Below are 15,237 nucleotides of genomic sequence, written 5' to 3' on the forward strand. Positions count from 1 at the left end.
ACATTTAAAAAAAAGAAAGAAATGTACAATTAGCCCATTGGATACTTCTAGGGAAGAACTATGAGATGAGACTGGAAAGCTAGGGAAGACTCATCTCCAGGTCGTCAGGATCTTGGGTGGCATGCTAGGGTGTTGGGATTTTTTATCCCCTTGAAAAAGGAAATCAATAGATTTGTATTTTAGGAAAAGTGCTTAGTTGAGGTATGACTTGGAGTCTGCCTGAATGTGAAATAGAAAGTAGCAGGAAGAACCAGGAACAATCCTTCATTTTCTGGCTTAAATAACAGTGTGGTGGTTGGGTCATAATCTTCAGAAAAGGAAGGGTGGGTGATAATTAAGATCAAAAATCATGAGTATGAGATGCCTAAGAAACATCTAGAGGAAGGTGTTGCATATGGATTTAGAAATAAGGGTCTGGAGTTCAGTGGAGAGGTCTAGGCTACAATTATATACCTGTGAATAGTCAAAGTATAGGTGGTAATTGAAGCCATTGGAGAAGTTCAGTAAAAAGTAAAGTCTAGAGCTCAAGAAAAAGGTTCATGTAAGAAATAAAGATTTCAACGTACACGAGACAGTTGAAACCCTGGGAGGATGTGAGATCCCCCACCACAGATGGTGAGAAGAAAGCCTAGACTAATGGTAGAATGGATTGTGTATGTGAGGAGAGTTGAGACAAGATGGAATTCTGAGACTAGGAAAGTAACTGCAACAGAAAGGAAGCCAAGGGAAGAGAAAAATTCAAGAATAAAAAAGTGACCAGGAATATCAAATGCTGCAGAGACATCACAGAAGCTTAGGACTGAAAAATATTTAATACATTTTTCAATTAGAAGGTCACTGATGACTTAATGAGACCAATTTGAGGAGAGTGGAGGGAACCAATGTAGCTACCCCTGAGCACCTTTGCAGTGCAGAAAAGTAAAAAAGGGTGCGTTCAAGGTAGTAATAAAACCCGGGGTGGGAGGGTTAATTTGTGTTTTGTGGTTTTGTGCTTTATTTTATTTTGTTAATTTTAAATGTTTAGATGTGCCCAGACATAGTGAAAATGGAGAGGTTCGAGATTCAGAAAGAGGAAAAATAATGGAGAGCAGCATTTCCAAGAAAGACAAATTAGTTAACATCTGAGAGTGAACAGGCTTTTCCCCTAAATCCTGTTCCTTCACATTTATGTCCCTCGGGTCACTATCAGCCAATATTTGAGCAGTAGAATATTTTAGACCCAAGTGTTGGGGCTTCTGTTATCTCTATGAAATTTCTTTAAGTTGAATTCAGTCTTTCATTCCAGACTGTTGAGAATTTTCTGGGTTCTGATTTTGTCTTTCAGTATATATGCTATCCCTTCAAAGTTCACATCATTCAGAGATTTGATAGAGCTGACTTCTAATTCATTGGCATGAGACTGAAAAATGCACACCTAGATTTCTCTATTAGTATTACTACTGATACATTAGTAAACTCACTTTGAGTTCATCCAATATTCAGTATACCTGTCATCCAGTCTACATTTCTATTTGTCCACCAGGTTCTCAAGGTCACCTTGTGCCAGATTCCTGGATGCAGTCTAAATAGACCACAAATAACCCATTTCCCTGCTATGCTAATCTCGTCCTCCATTAAAAAATGAAATAAGATCGGTCTGAGATGACTTGATTCATGCTTAGCGAACCCATCCTGGCTCAGAGATCAATGCTTCTTCTCCTAAGAGCAAGGAGGTTGCCCTATAACATCCATTCTACAATCAAGCCCAGAATAAACCTAAAATTCAGTTGTCATCATCAGTAATGCTTTTAATTCTGTATACTTCCCTTTTTGAAACTGGTAAATATATTTGTCCAATTCCAACCTTCCTCCTTCTCTTCTCAGTAGTTTCTTAAAACTCTCATTTGCAAGTTTTCGGTATCCTGGATGTGATTTCTCTTATAAAGCATATTTAAACTCATTTAAAGCAACTCTGTTCTTTCTTCAATCACTGCTTACATTTGGGACAAATGCTATTCAAACTTTATAAATCTAAGGATCTTTTCTCTAGACAGAGAAGATATACAGCAAATAAATGAAGAATTCTGCTTTCTCGGTATCTTCCATCACAATCACATTATCATTCTATCTTGCTGCATCAAATTTAATTGCAGAGTTTTTGTTAGCCAGTTTACTTTGGAGTTTAGACATGTGAACACACTATAAAAGAGATTCACTGTTTTATGGTGATCTCAGCTTTCTTCCCTTTCACCTTTATGTATCTGGTTGCCAAATTTGATCCCATCAGAGAGCTCCCCATACAGCCCAAAGAGTTTCTTTCAAGGTGTTTTTCCTCCTCTCTCTTGTTAAAACTTCATTTTTGAGAAGCTTAACCACCCAGACAGATTTCTTTTTTAGGTTTTCATGCCTTAGACCCACGTCTGCTCAATCTTGGGATCTTTTAAATTCTGCTTTCATGAGTTCTGGAGTTCATGTCCAACCAAGCTCAACCTTTCCTTTCTTAGATATACTTTAACAAGAGAGAGAAAAGCATGGGGAAGAAGCAACCCAAAGGCAACTCTAATATTTGATCTCCTTTCCTTTCAGGCATCTAGATAACCTAACTACCTACTTACATCAACTCCTCCTTCACCTGTAATGTCTCAGAAGAGGAGTTTTATAGCTATAAGGAAAGAAAGTGAAACTAAAGAGATATTTATGAGGAAAGTGTTTTCAGTTTCTAATGGGGTTTAGATTTACTATGGGGTAATTTACAGAGTATCCCTTGTTGTATGGTTGTCTTGAGGCACTTGAGAGAACATGGGCTGGAGGTGCAGTGGTCTGTGCATTAGTGCCATTGAGCCGGTGTCTAGATCTTATAGTTCTACTCTTTCATCCATTCACTGAGCAAGCACGCATGAAGCACCAACCACATACCAGGCTCTCAGTCTGGTGCACTGAGTTGTCACGGTCTCCCAGGTGGAACGATGTGTTTTCCGGACCCAGGGTGCTCTTTGGAATATCTTTAGGAATTACAGTGGCCTGATTATTGCTATCTGTCTCTCATACCTCTCAGTCTCTGAACATGTCGGGTCAATATAACCTTCTCTTCAATGTATTCAGTTAAAAATATTTTTCCTGATTCCCAGGGAATAGAGTTACTCCCCTCTTTCCTAGGAAACAAAGGAGCCTCTGCCGAGGAAGGAATAGGGCTCAGCCTGGGTGGCTCAAACAGCAATACTAACAGCTTTCAGTATCTACTTCTAGAGACTCTAAGAGAGTAATGATGTGAGGTAAAGTGTCAGTTGATGGGGCTTGGACCAGCACCCCGTCTGCACACTCTAGTTAGACAGTTGTGACATTAAAATGTCACGTAAATGTGAAGACACCATTGAAATGATCTTTCCCATAGTCGATTCCCTATCCTCTAGTGGCCATTGTGAGAGGTCGAAAGGCAGAAGCATCAGTAAAGAATGAAAAGGTACCCTGTGATGAACAATTATTAGCTATTTAGAATATAACTTACTTCCTAAATCTTTTCAGCTCAACATGCCTGGCTTAAATGCTCTAAATGTGTCTTCTAAAGTAATTTCACATTTCATTGAATAAATTTCCATTGACAAGACATGCTCAGTCATAAGAACCCTAGTATAATGGCAGAGTATTTAGAGTGCTAAATGATACAGATTATGCATTGTGCTGTGTCCAGAAAGTTTCAAAATGGAACAATTGTTTTCAAAGAAACAAAAATCAATCCAAAAGGATAAAAGTGAGAAAAGGAGGCTTAGATTACTTTGCAGAACCTCCAATCAAGCATGGATATCCAGCGAGTGACATTTTTTCATAAGACTCAGGAGATTATGGGCTCTGAGAGCCTTTCTGCTACCGTGTGTATTAGAATAATTGTTCCTCTAATTCAAATCTCTAAGCAGCTTAATGCCTGTTCTTATCTTAGTTCAATTTAGAGAGAACATAAGAACAAAAATGCTGTATCTGTTCAGTGTCTTCTCTAAATGAAACTGTTCAAATAACTCCAAGCTCTGAGGTTATGTGGTTGACCACATAGCTGGACATTCCTTCCAAAGACAAGGTGAAGAAAGCTGCCCCCAGGCCAACACTCAAAATGAAAAGTGGTCTTAGGATTGTTGGGAGGAGGAATATAATGACATCTTCTTAATGAAATACATTTGGGACCAACTTAGCCTAAGACTGGGGGAAGACTTCATGTTTCCTAGAGATGACTGCTTTTCTTTCTCTCCATCCTTTTCCATGCCTAGAATAATACTAGATATTCAACACATATTTGTTGTAATTAGGGTGGAACCCATGCTGCCTAGGGATATGTAGTGCTAAATTGCCACGGCTTAGGAAACATTTCTCACCATAAGAACATTTTTTAAATGTCACATTCCTGCATTAGCACCAGTCTTTCTATTTTGCTAATGCACAACATAGAGGAGCTCTGGGTCCTCCTCCCTCCTCGGTACAGGTCCACTAACCTGCCTCCCAGAACATTGGTGCTACTTCTGTCATGCTCTTTGTCCTGTCTATAGTAACACCATTCAAAAACAAGGACTCTAGTCACCTCTCACCCTGTGGTCTCTCATGTCCACCCAGCTCCATACAACCCTAACTGATCCTATCTCCCACCTTCCTTGACCCCTAAACTGCTACCCTATGAGCTCTAAAACTCACAAGTGTTTATCAGTAAAGTTCCTTATCTTCGCAACCTTGTCTGAACAGTGCCTTCCTCTTTTTACTATAAACTTGGCTTTCTTAATTATATGACTTCTCTAGAGCCCTCCCAGTAGCCATGCTTTGTCTCCCACACCCCTTGTGCTACTGGAGTTCGAGACAGGGTAGGTGTTATCCTTGTTCCTCGGTGCCTCTTCTAGACTGTTGTCCTACTCACCTTAAAAACCACTCAGCTTGGAAACTCATGCTGTCCATCAGTACCACTCACTCTGCTTCCTTGTTGCAGTTACACAGAGTCCTGGGCTACTTGTCCCCCATTCTTTGGAGATTCTAGTTCTTGGCTCGCTGTCACTTTCTTTCCAGCTCTATTCTTGTCACCACATTATGTGGTCTCTTTTGCACATTCCTCCTATCTCCTGACTCCTCTTTCTTTATATATGCTCACTCACTAGGAAATCACATACTCTGATAATGCCCAAAATGTATCTCCAAACTCATTCATCTGACTGCCTCCTTGACATTTCACTTAGATGGTTAATAAGAGTCTCAAAATTTATATGTTCAAAATTAAACTTCTTATTTTCCTCAGCCCCCAAATCTACTCCTTTTATAGCCTCCCCCATGTGGACAGAACTTCATTTTGTGCACTGTTATTTCCTTAATGCCTGACATATAGCAGTTTATCAATAAAAGTTTAATGAATGAATTACTTTATATCTTTACAATAGTGGTTGAAAACTAAAGTTACCATACACACAATATTTTACTTCTACTGTGTTGTAAAAGAGCCGAACAGGATTTTGTGAGCTTGCTGTAGAAATATGATAGAACAGCAGTATTGGTGGTGTTCTGTACCTGGTAACTGAAGTGTAAACAAACCTTTGTACCACTGAGGTCTCTGTCAAGGATCTGTGCTCCCCTCTAAGACAGATCACTACCAAGGTGACTGTCTTCAATGACAGGTTTGATGGTGCCACTTGCCTGCTCAAAACCCTTCAGTCATTTCCTTTGTGAGTATATGGTAAAATGTTAACCTCCTCTGCCTGTCATGCAAACTCTCCTCATTTGAGTTTGCACCTGCTTCTTTTCTTCTCAGATAGGGCCCCAACATGCTAACCCAAAAGGTGAATTTGGACCCTGGACACAGTTCTGTGTTAATCAGAACTCCTTGATTACAAATGACAAAAATGAGACTGGCTTAGCAAAGAAGGGAATATACTGGCTTGTGTAACTATAAAGAGCTCTGTATACCAACATAGAAAGGTGGCCAAAACATGTTAAGAAAAATACAAGCTGTGGGACAGCACATATAGTATGATTCTACTTCATACATTTTTTTGAATCTGCCTATGAGTGTGTATGTTTATATGCCTGGAGAGAAAGAAAAAGTCTAGAAGAATAAATACACATTATATGTTAACAATGATTAATCTCTAGAGCGCAAAACTGATGATATATTTTTCAACTTATATAATTATATATTAGAACGTTTTATAATTTTTTAAAAGGTTCAAATTTATGGTTAACGGTAACACCTTGCTAATGCAAAGCCATGATACACCATCCAATGTGTAGCCACTGGCCATATGTAGGTATTTAAATTTAAATAAATTAAAATGATATAAAATTTTAAATTCCATTCTTCAGTTGCAGTAGGCATATCTCAAGGGCTTGATAGCCACATATCACTACGTGGCTTAACATATTGAGAGTACAGATATAGAACGTTTCCATCAATGCAGAACATTTCTCCATGATGGGAAACATCTGGTAAGCTAGATGAACCTAGATGCTCACCTGATTGCTTTCACTAGGATAAGTGGCTTCATTTAGATGCAGCCAGAGTGAAGCAGGTGCGGGCCTGAGCACCTGTGATCTGACAACCAGCAGGAGTTTGAGTGAAGGTTCAAGTCTGTGTTCATTTATGCAGGATCTTCTAACGTCTTTGGAAGAGGCACTGTCTTAGAGGTAATTTATTCACTAATTTTAAGGGAAACAAGGAAAATCCCTACCCAGTAGGATTTTAAAGGAAAATGAGAACATCTACATCTTTTGCAATGTTAAGATTTACCTGTTTTAATTAGAAAGAAAAACAAACTGGTTGATTTAAAAGAATGTTTTTCCTTTTCTTCTCATTTGCCTAATTCCCAAGTAATTTAGCAATGCATATGGAGAAAGAAGAATCGTGTTCCTTTCTGGTAGGGAAATTAACATGGTATCTAAGTACTTTGGTTTAAAATTATTTGAAAAGCAGGGGTGCCTGGGTGGCTCAGTCGGTTGAGCATCTGACTTCAGCTTGGGTCATGATCTCACAATTTGTGGGTTCAAGCCCCGCATCAGGCTCTGTGCTGACCACTTGCTCAGAGCCTGCAGCCTGCTTCAGATTCTGTGTCTCCCTCTCTCTCTCTGCCCCTCCCCTGCTCATGCTCTGTCTCTCTCTGTCTTTTAAAAATAAATAAATGTTGGGGCGCCTGGGTGGCGCAGTCGGTTAAGCGTCCGACTTCAGCCAGATCACGATCTCGCGGTCTGTGAGTTCGAGCCCCACGTCAGGCTCTGGGCTCGGAGCCTGGAGCCTGTTTCAGATTCTGTGTCTCCCTCTCTCTCTGCCCCTCCCCCGTTCATGCTCTGTCTCTCTCTGTCCCAAAAATAAATAAAAAACGTTGAAAAAAAAAATTTTTTTTAAAAAATAAATAAATAAATGTTAATAAAATTTTTTTTAATTATTTGAAAAAGCAAACATAGGAAGCTCTTCTTTCCTTAGGTTTTTTTTTTTTTGATTGGCACCTTTAATTTACCTTTATTTGTTCTACATGGTATACAGAAAATTCAGTGTTAGTTTTATGTTTCCATTCTAATTTAGAGTCATAACATCATTTTCCAGTGCCTTTTTTTTCCCAAGTAGATCCGTAATTTAATAAACAGGAACTCTCAATTTCTTTTATTTAAAAAGAAGCCATGTGATTTTATTTAAGAGGTTACAGATTACAGCATGATTTCAATATTTAAATAGCAACTTATTGTATCTCTGCTATCCTCTTAAAATGATGGAAACAATAGGTCCATCAAAATATGTTATATTTTTTTAGAGCAAAATAATTACAACTTTATATGACCACAGATCCCCCTCCTTCTCTCTCTTTCTAAAGCTCTTATTAACATCTTCCATACCAGAGATCGCTGTGCAAAGCATGCTGTTTTATATCAAAAACTTTAGTTTTAACCAATATACTGATAAGCCATCCCAAACAATTTCAGGTGATATGTTCCTTGAATAGATGGCTAAGTTGCTATGAGTAAAACCAATTGTAGAATTTCGTCCATTCATTCAACTGATATCTTTTAAATACTTGTTATGTACCTGTACTAAGCTTGGTTACAAATTTGAAAAACCCTTTCCTTTAGGGCCTCATAGCTTGGTGGTGGAAGACACAGGAAAATTGAGGATGACCATGCAGTGTCATAACTGTTAGGTCTACACAGGGAGCCATCACATCACACTGCAAAGGTGGTCAGGGAGAACTTCTAGAGCAATTTCATGAACTTTGGTGTGGAATGTCCATCCACTTCTAGGTTCTTCATAATGACATCTACACCTAGTATCCTATACCAAAGTAGACCTAATGATGAAAAACATATTACATGTCCCCACCCCCAAATAAAGAAAAGTACAGGATCAAGTGTACCATGAAACCCCATAGGATTTAATCCTACTCTAGAAGAATCCATAATGATGAGGCAAATTTCTTTTGTTGGGCTAAAACCCTATTCTACCCTATTTTCCTTAGATTAAATGAATTCAATTATTGAAGTCCCTAAATAAGTTACCTTTATTTGGAACATTATACGGTCAGATTTTAACGTGGATGTTATTATGGTATGGTTGGGCCGAAGGAAGTAAGAACAAAGTTCTTTTTTTTCTTCAGACGAAGCACAAGACTCAAAGTGATTTGTTAGGACAAATTAGAAAGCCATTCTCTAGGCAGAAAGTCAACCCAGTCTCCCCCAGGCCAAGTCAGTGCCCAGTGAGAAAGCAAAGGCTGCAGAGATGGTGATTCAAATACTGGGTGCATGCGTACCCTTGTGAGACCCAGTCTTGCTCATACAGAGCCTCTGCCTGCTGATTAAGCCCATATCTCTTTTCCTGAAAACCTGTTTCGATTATTAATGAGAGAAATGTTAAAGATGGCAAGAAAATTACATTTCCTTTTGAAATTATAGTGTAAATGTAGTTTCTTCAATTGGCTCTTTAAAAATTGAGAAGGTCTCATCTTCACAGATTAATAAGATTTTCTTCCCCTACTTCCACTCAAACTCCTTTGGACATATTTATTCACTTAACAAGTCTGCTGTATACATCTCCACTGTCAGAAATGACATAAATCTTCATTCCTCTGAGTAGGGCTAACTCTTCTGGATGCTTGGACAGTCATATTTCCAAAGATTTTCTTCTGTGTTTTTGACTGAAATGGATGGCACATCAAAGGCTCTTCTCACATCTGTACCCTTTTCCCCTTCCCCCCAAGAGGAAAGTAACGCTTTTGGTTGCAGTGTCTAAAGACTGGCATTCAAATAGCCCACTTCTTGTTCTTATAGCTTATGCAATGATGCTCATTCTTATGACGAAGTCAGGAATTGAGATAGCTGAATCCAAAAGTATTTGTGGTTTAGAGCAGGGGCTCCATTCCTTTCAGAACAGGGTAGGTGGTTTTGGCCATGGCTGTTTGAATTCATATAACAGAAAACCAATCGCTCTATGTGAAGCCACAAAGGGGATTTTTTTTTCAATATATGAAGTTTATTGTCAAATTGGTTTCCATACAACACCCAGTGCTCATCCCAAAAGTGCCCTCCTCAATACCCATCACCCACCCTCCCCTCCCTCCCACCCCCATCAACCCTCAGTTTGTTCTCAGTTTTTAAGAGTCTCTTATGCTTTGGCTCTCTTCCACTCTAACCTCTTTTTTTTTTTTTTTTCCCTTCCCCTCCCCCATGGGATTCTGTTAAGTTTCTCAGGATCCACATAAGAGCGAAACCATATGGTATCTGTCTTTCTCTGTATGGCTTATTTCACTTAGCATAACACTCTCCAGTTCCATCCACGTTGCTACAAAGGGCCATATTTCATTCTTTCTCATTGCCACGTAGTACTCCATTGTGTATATAAACCACAATTTCTTTATCCATTCATCAGTTGATGGCCATTTAGGTTCTTTCCATAATTTGGCTATTGTTGAGAGTGCTGCTATAAACATTGGGGTACAAGTGCCCCTATGCATCAGTACTCCTGTATCCCTTGGGTAAATTCCTAGCAGTGCTATTGCTGGGTCATAGGGTAGGTCTATTTTTAATTTTTTGAGGAACCTCCACACTGCTTTCCAGAGTGGCTGCACCAATTTGCATTCCCACCAACAGTGCAAGAGGGTTCCCGTTTCTCCACATCCTCTCCAGCATCTATAGTCTCCTGATTTGTTCATTTTGGCCACTCTGACTGGCGTGGGGTGATATCTGAGTGTGGTTTTGATTTGTATTTCCCTGATAAGGAGCGACGTTGAGCATCTTTTCATGTGCCTGTTGGCCATCCGGATGTCTTCTTTAGAGAAGTGTCTATTCATGTTTTCTGCCCATTTCTTCACTGGGTTATTTGTTTTTTGGGTGTGGAGTTTGGTGAGCTCTTCATAGGTTTTGGATACTAGCCCTTTGTCCGATATGTCATTTGCAAATATCTTTTCCCATTCCGTTGGTTGCCTTTTAGTTTTGTTGGTTGTTTCCTTTGCTGTGCAGAAGCTTTTTCTCTTCATAAGGTCCCAGTAGTTCATTTTTGCTTTTAATTCCAAAGGGGATTTTTTAAGAAGGATAAAAATGGCCTCTGTGAAGCTCAGAAGGCATAGACTGGCCTCAGCATAAACTAAAACAAGGAACTGAAAAACCATCAAAACCAGAATTACTCCTTCTCTCCAGGTCTTACGGTCCCTTGACTTTTCACTTCATTCTTCTCTGTATATATCTGTCCATTAACTTTCACGGTTTTCCTTGGTTCAGATGGCCACATCTAGGACCTATTTGTCTATAGCTCCTAGATCTTTATGTCCTGAGTTCAAGTGGCCAGTAAAGACACACAGAGTCTGTGACTCTTCAAATTCTTGGAAAGAAGCTCGTGGGCCTGCGTTTGGGCCAGGTGTCTCCCCTTAATCAAGTCATCTCCAGCCAGTGGATTAGTCTTGCAGTAGAAGCGTGAGTGTGGGTGTAAATGTGTAATTCCCAAAGAGGGGCAATCATGGTCTGGGTGAACATCTCAAATGATGTCAACTCCTAGGGTCAGTGAGCTATTTTCTTTCTTTCAGAAAGCTTGAATAGAAGTAAAATATACATTTATCCTTGTTAAGCCTGAAAGGAATAACCAAAATACCTGTTTTCTTTGATCTGGGATAAAAATCACAAGTTAGTTTGGTTACTTTGTTCATCTCATGCCAGTCAGAATCTTCTGTATTTATATTTAATTCAAGAGCAATTATTTAATTAAAATTAGAAATAAAATTAACTGGGGCACCTTGGTGGCTCAGTCAGTTAAGCATCTGACTTTGGCTCAGGTCATGATCTCATGATTTGTGAGTTTGAGCCCTGTATTGGGCTCTCTGTTGTTAGCACAGAGCCTGCTTCAGATCCTCTGTTCCCTTCTCTGTCTTCCCCTCCCCAGCTCGCACATGCACATGTGTGCTTGCTGTTTTATTTCTCAAAACTAAATAAAAATTTCAAAAAAAAAAAGAAAGAACTTAACTATTCCAAAGTAAATACATATAATTTGTTAATTAAATGGGATGCTTCAATTTTAGGGACTATAGGAGGAAAATAATTAGAGGATCTTGATGTTGAGAAGCTCAGGAACTTCTGCCTTAGCAGAAGAAAGCCAACTCTAGGTTCTGGAGCTTATGAAAGAGAGTCAGCAAAAGCATAAAATATGCAGTTATGCTGCTCTGCTAGAGCAGCCCCTATGGGGCCAACCTGTTCACATTGATTCATGGAGAACTTCTCCCCTTATTTTAGTTTTATATGCTACATAACAAGCTGCCACAAACATAGCCGCTTAAAACCACACAAACTTGTTATCTCACACTTTCTGTGGGTCAGGAGTCTGTGAGTTAGTTGGGTCTTCTGCTCAGTATTAGGTGGAAGTCAAGGGGTCAGCCAGGACTGTGATGTCATTTGAGTCCTAGGGTCTTCTGCCAAGCTCACAAGCTGTTGGCAGAGTTCAGTTCCTGTAAGACTGAGAGCCTCAGCCCTAGAGTCAGCCCACCCATTCCTGGCCATGTGGCCCTCTCCACAAATATGGCAATTTGCTTCTCCAAGGCCAACAGAGAGTGTCTCTACTGCTTCAGATCTCTTAACTTCGTTTAAAGGTATCAAGTGATTAATAGGTCACCTCTGCCCAGCACAATATCCTTTTCCATTAACTTAAAGTTAACTCATTAAGGACCTTAATTACATCATTATAATTCCTATACCTTCACCACATAATATAACATAATCAAAGAAGAGGCATTCCATTATATTCATAGGTCTTGCTCACACCAAAGAGAAGGATCATACTGTGCATGAACACTCGGGGGCAGAAGTCTTGGGGACCAGCTCAGAATTCTGCCCACTCAAATAAAATGAAGAGGAAAAAGAGTGAGGATTGATCTTGGTTCTACCTCTCTCAGGCTTAAAGCCACCATCCTTTGGCATAAAGCACAATTGGGCTGTGGGCCTAAATATGTTCATAAATGAAAGGAAAGCTCAGTAATACGAGCATTTGTATCTCCTAAGCCTAGTTTTGGATGTTTATCTCTTATACTGGCCTGATTTATTTTTGTTAGTTTATTCGCTTATTATACATATTTATATAACGTGTATGATATTATAAGGTGATTTAAATATTGGATAGTACTTTACCATCTGCAAAGAGTTTTTCCAAGTCTTCTCATTTAACCCCATTTCTCATGTTATCTCATTCCCATTAAGGGTATTTTTCCTAATGCAGGTCTGAGGATCAGAAAAGCTAGAATCATGCATCCCAGGATTACAGAGTCAATCAGTGACAGAACAAAGACCAAAAGTTGGGTCTTCATCTCCGAATTATGGCCCCCTTCCTTTTCAATCCTCCTTTGTATCATTAGAATATGATGGCTAAATGTGGAACATCCTGGGGTGTCCGGGTGGCTCAGTCGGTTGAGATCTGACTCTTGATTTCAGCTCAGATCATGATCCCAGGGTTGTGGGATCAAGCCCAACATAGGGCTCTGTGCTGAGGGTGGAGCCTGCTTGAGATTCTCTCGCTCTCTTCCTCTGTCCTTCTCCCCTACTCTCACTCTGTCTTGAATGAATGAATGAATGAATAAATGAGGAACATCCTGACCAAGGACACATTTAACTGCCCTTAGAAATGGCTTCCAGCGCCACCTCCCATTGGCACTCAACTGAGCAGAGGTTGAGCACAGTTTCTGTCCCCTTTCTCCAATCCTCCGTGTCACCTTTGAGAACTAAGCAGACCAGGAGTTTGTTTGCCTACCCTGCTTCTACAGGGCAATGGGCCCCCTGCATATCAATATCCTGGGTCACAGCCTAAATTCTGTTGAGCTTCCGATTGGTCAGTTGATTTCATGTAACTCTTTTTATGTTAGGTTTTCCAGAAAGGTTCTGCTATTTATTACGTTATGGGGAGGCTGAGGAAGGCAAAGAACTCCTCTTTATCAGCAAGTACCATAAGCCATGAGCTAAAAACAGTACTTTTTACATAGATCACTTTTCACAATTAAATGTCTTATATATATTATCACATCCATTTAACGTATGAGGAAACAGAGATTCAAAGAGATTTTGTATATAACCTGAAGCCACACAGGTAGCAAATGGTGCATTTAGTACTGCATCTTGGTCTTTAAGCTGCAAAGGCCATAAACTTGTATTATGTCAGGTAACCAGCTCAGATGTCACTGCTGACACAATCCTTCACTCTCTCACCACATGTGCCTCACGGTTAATATTCTCTTCTTGATATCATCATAGCATCCATCCACCCACCCTGCCATCCTTCCACACATTTACCCTTCTGTCCTTCCTTCCATCCATCCGTCATCCACTTATAACAACTAATCGGTGTTAAACACCTATCATTTGGCCAATTGCTCATATCCTGGAAAAATGAAGAGCCCCTTCCCCTCTACATTCCTACCAACTGGTGGAGGGGTTTTGGCATGTAGTTGGTATTCTGTAGCTGCCTGTTGACTTATAATGCTTCTGCTGAGAAACCTGAAATTAGCACCCAAATCAACTTAGTTGATTTTAACAAAGGAAGTAGAAGGACTGCAGAGTTTTAAACAATAGGGATCAATTATGCATTCTTTCCATCCACCTCTCTTACTACTTCTAATAAGTAGGTAATAATAAAATGCACATCAGAGTCATCCAGGACTGTCTTCTCAGAGGCTTCTCTTGACTCATCACTCATCACTGTCACTTTCCCACACATTTAACATCAGTGGAGCTTTGACCTTCCCCACCTCAGAGGCCTGAGGCAGTGCTGGGAAGAGCAGGGCCAATACAGGGCAAGCCTCATGAACTTCTCAGGCCAGAATCCTAGGCCTTCTGCTCTACTAGCCCCTGAAGTCACTGAATAGAAAGGCCTTGCTGGAGGCCTTTACATTTAACACTAAGGAATGTTCTCAATTGTCAAAATCATTTTGAATTTTTATCCTGCTTTCTCTGATATTAGCTGTGCTTGCCAGTTTTGTGTAGCTATAATATGCTTTATATGTATTCATCCACATCATTGAACTTTTAAAAATCCCTAATGGTAGGTGCCTGGGTCCCTCAGTCAGTTAAGTGTCCCACTTCAGTTCAGGTCATGATCTCACAGTTCATGAGTTCAAGCCCCGTGTCAGGCTCTGGGCTAACAGCTCAGAACTCAGAGCCTGGAGCCTGCTTCAGATTCTGTGTCTCCCTCTCTCTCTGCCCCTCCCCCGTTCACACTCTGTCTCTCCTTCTCTCTCTCTCAAAAATAAATAAACATTAAAAAAAATTTTTTTAATCCCTAATGGTAGAAGATCAAAGAGAAAATTCTGTGGCCCAGTTTAGCTTAACTTAGATTCAATAATTATCCTTTTCTTAGTGCAGCTGTAAATCTACTTGAAATATTATCATACACTTTACATTTCTTCATATTATTCAACAATAAATAATCAACATGCTGCTGGAGGATAGAAATGGAAAAAAGGGGGGCGGGCACCTGGGTGGCTCAGTTGGTTAAGCGTATGACTCTTGGTTTCAGCTCAGGTCATGATCTCACGGTTCATGGCTTTGAGCCCCACATCGGGCTACGTGCTGACAGTGTGGAGCCCGCTTAGGATTCTCTCTCTCCCTCTCTTTCTCCCCCACTCGCTCTCCTTATCTCTTTCTCAAAATAAATAAATAAACTTTAAAAAAAGAAATGGAAAAGAAAGACAAGAATGTGGTATTTGCATTTGTTCTTTAAGAAGTAGCCCAGTAGGAAAGTGTAGCAGCCCAGACTCAGAGGTAGACCTGTATACTGTCTGCTAACTGAGGAGTGAT

The 15,237-nt window shown here is 39.9% G+C and overlaps 1 protein-coding gene across 5 annotated transcripts in view; it reads left to right on the forward strand.

Moving 5' to 3' along the window:
• The window catches only part of PLPPR1 (phospholipid phosphatase related 1), a 319,601-nt gene that overhangs the window by 247,659 nt on the left and 56,705 nt on the right, over nt 1-15,237 (forward strand). Inside the window, exon 1 of one of the 5 annotated variants that reach the window (XM_019454334.2) lies at nt 5,465-5,663. The exons of the other annotated variants lie outside the window; for them this stretch is intronic. The gene's annotated coding sequence lies outside the window, so the exon portion shown is untranslated. Of the gene's footprint in view, nt 1-5,464; nt 5,664-15,237 lie in introns of those variants that run through there. 5 annotated transcript variants of the gene reach the window in all.

Source organism: Panthera pardus, unplaced genomic scaffold, assembly GCF_024362965.1.
Source record: "Panthera pardus isolate Hobbes unplaced genomic scaffold, ASM2436296v1 HiC_scaffold_20, whole genome shotgun sequence".
Lineage (NCBI taxonomy): Eukaryota > Metazoa > Chordata > Mammalia > Carnivora > Felidae > Panthera > Panthera pardus.